Source organism: Poecilia latipinna, unplaced genomic scaffold (genome assembly GCF_001443285.1).
Source record: "Poecilia latipinna isolate Pla-1442-1.1 unplaced genomic scaffold, P_latipinna-1.0 Scaffold3389, whole genome shotgun sequence".
In the NCBI taxonomy this organism is placed as follows: Eukaryota; Metazoa; Chordata; class Actinopteri; order Cyprinodontiformes; family Poeciliidae; genus Poecilia; species Poecilia latipinna.
The window spans coordinates 37017-40651 of record NW_015116005.1 but is presented as its reverse complement, the minus strand read 5'-3'; positions in this window follow the sequence as shown (position 1 = coordinate 40651).

Sequence of the window (3635 nt, the reverse complement as noted above, 5' to 3'; positions counted from 1 at the left end):
GGTGGGATGTCTATCTGTATGAAGTCAGGAGAGCAAGATGATGATGAGCTTGGACCTGCTGAAGAATGTGTTCAGCTAATTGCTCTGTCGAGACTTCCATCTATCTGATCCCTTTTTGCTTGAAGCCTGTAATCTTCTTCATCCCTGACCACATCTCTGATAGTGTTTCTGCTATTTATTCTCCAGCCTCTTGCTGTACTTCTTGCCATCTCTAATCTTGACTTTGAGCTGCTTCTGTATACTTCTCAATAAACTTCCCTGTCTCGTTCCCTAAAGGCTCTTTTTCTCTTGTTTAACAATTCCTTTAAGTCACTGGCGATCCAGGGTTTGTTATTCAGAAAGCATCTCACTGTTCTGGTGGGGATGATGCCGTCCACACAGGAGTTAATATAGTCAGTCACAAACTCAGTCATGGCACTGATGTCATCTCCATGTAGCTGGCAGAGAGTAGTCCAATCGGTTGCTTTCAAACAAACCTGGAGGACCTCTTCTGCTTCCAGTGACCATTTCCTAGAAGTCATCTTCCTAACAGGCAGCCTCTTCACTAGGGGTTTGTATTCAGAACAGAGAAAAAACAAAATTATTGTCCAATTTCCCCGGAGGAGGTCTTGGTTTAGAGACATATGTATCCTTGACATTAGCATGAAACAAATCCAAAATCTTGTTTTCCCGGGTGGAGCAGCTGACAAAATGGTGAAACATTGGCAGTGTAGAAGAGAGTGAGGCATTATTAAAATAATCAGATATTGCGACAAATGCATTGGGGTGTTGTGTCTGTATCCCAGCAACAAAATAACTGATGACATCACATGAATGTAAACAGCTGCTAAAATAATACTAGTGAACTTTCTTCGTAAATAATATGGTTGGAAACGTACAGCCAAGAGTCTGGACTGCAGAGACGACACTTCACAGTAACATGTCCTGGATAACGCCATCTTACCCTTACCCTAACCCTAGTCAGGGATACAATCCTGCAGCTGTTGCATCCTAGAAGTATTTTATTTAAATTATTACTATTTTTTTTTAATTTATGGATTAAACACTCTATTCATTTAGTTAATGTATTTTATTTTAATTAGTTGTTTTTGTTCAGCCGCAGAAGCATTACAGAATCTGAGCTGCGTGCCACGTCACTGATTGGTTGGGTAGCGGAAGCGTGTCAGTTGGTCAGTTGTAATATTGTAACTCTGAAAAAGAAGAAACTTTAACAGTTTTCTGTCAGTCTGTGCCAGGCTGCTTCTGAGGAGAACAATTCTTAAAGAAAATACACACAGCGTGGGGCAAATAAAGTTGCCAAAACTAAAGAAGGACTCCTGTCTGTTTGGTGAGCATGGGCGTAGGTTTGGGTAGGGACGGTAGGGACATGTCCCGACCAATATTCACGGGATATGAAAAAGTCCCGACCAATTTTTGCCATATTGGCTCAAAGAACGTGGATCTACGATCTTTGATTAGCAGCAACAGGCGGTGCGCGGAACGGAAGCTTCTTAGTTTGACATTTATTATGAGCCTCCGAGACCGTGTCGGAACGGTGCTGTCGGGGGGGTGGGGGGAGGGGGAGTCAGTTGAATCGTCGGACGTTCTTTGATTAGCTGCAAAAGGCGGCGGCTAGCTGGGCACACGCGTCTCCTTCTGAGTCTCCGAGACCATGTCGCCACCAAAAAAGAAAAGGACAGACATTAGAAGTTATTTCGCTACGTCGGCTGTAAGTACAGTGAGTGGACCCATAAGTTAGATATCTATCACGCAACGCATTTGTTGTAAAGTCCGGTGTTTAGTAAGGTCAGCACTGAATGTGAGGTAGAATAGGTCTGTTAATTATGTAATATTTTTTCACATAGGATGCTCAGACAGCAGAGCAGAACGATGGAGAGGTGGCTGGAGCTTCAGGGCTCCAGGTGAGGTGTTAGTTCTCAGATATGAAATATACTGTGAAATTATCTCAGTAAATATGGCATTTGAAGTGTTAGTCTTAAATTAAGTTAAGCTAGTGTGAATACAAACCAGGTTACGCTTTGTTTGCTCTATAGGAGGCAGTCAGTGTGAGTGCCAGTGACCAGGGAAGTCAAGGCAGCAGTGCCCTGGACATGGGGAGTGGGGGTGGGGGGGTGTCAAGGTCCCCACCAAGGTCCCCACCAAAACTTAGACCGAACCTACGCCCTTGTTGGTGAGTACAACATAGCCATGTCTCCATAAAGCAATTAAATGCAGCATTTCATTGTTATGCTGCATTCCTTATACTCTGGCTGAGTCCTTGTCAGGGCTTGGAGTTCTTCCATCTTGTTAGCTAATGATCTCATGTTGCCCATTACGATGGGTGGTAGAGATAGTTCGAACTTCCTCCTTCTCTCTCTCTTTGCTCCTCTTTGATTATGTCAGATATAGCCAATAGCTATATCTGACATATAGATATATATGTCAGATATATCTATATCTGACATATAGATATGTCAGATAAAACAGGCAATTTCTGTTTTATGTGGAAAAATCTTGAACTACACATGTCCTAGCACTTTATCTACAAAATCCCACCCATTAACTTAATATGAGTTAGAACTTAATATGAGTTCTAACTCATTAAGTTTCCTGATGCCAAATTGCCCATACTTTACATTTTTACAGAACAGTTGACTTTCTAAGTGACAAAAATTGTTGATTACAGGTTGCTGGTGTATGGTACATCTGGACTACTGACCAAAATGGAAACAAAAAAAGTTATTACATTTCATTGTTAAATCAAAAACTATGAGATCAAACCATGAAGTGAGCTGAACCATGGATTTTGTAGACTATTTCCCCGCTACAGAAGCTACATTTCCTATTTGGCAGCTTATTTATTACCAAACAACTCCAGATGCATGTCTGGTCATATGCAACTGAAATGTAGATTGATTCTTCTTTTTCTAAATGAGGTGTTTGACCATGAATTTAACTTGGTCATTTCGTTCCTATACTGCAATTCAAATTTCGCTTCACAGCACAGTCTGGGCTGCCTCCATTAGCTTGGATTCCTCCAGTAGATTTTCTACGGTGCCAATCATCAAACAGTAGGAGAAGTCGAGAACGATAACTTTGTTTTTGTGCTCATTTTTAGAATTATAGTCTCTCAGTAGTTTTAGCAATGGCACCATTCAGTCCGTATTGGCCATGCTTCCAAATGTTGAATTGACATTAACAAACAACTTGTTCGACTTGACACTTCTCTCTTCAGTGCAGGCAATTTCTGGTAAGCTTCATAGCATTTTACTGGTGCATTGCATATGTCACAGACAAACATTAGCGATTGGGTAAAGTTTAAAACCTCGACAGGGTCAACACCTCCAAGAAGCAATCGTTTCTCAATAGCTGAGAACCCAGACCCTCTGGATAAAACAAATAGCATAGGACAAAGGGGGTGCTTTTGACCAAGCTAACATGACTTGATCTCTTCAAGTGATCAACTTGAATTCAACTGAATTCTATTCAGTTTATTTATTCAACTTTGTGAATATCTACAGTTGTCATTAGCTAAGACATGCTAATGACAAGCACCCTGGCCTGCTTGTCAGTCAATCACAGACATTTTATTTTTATGGCACCAGTTTACAACAAATGGCACCAAAACTCTTTAGGTGACAAACACATCCAATTTA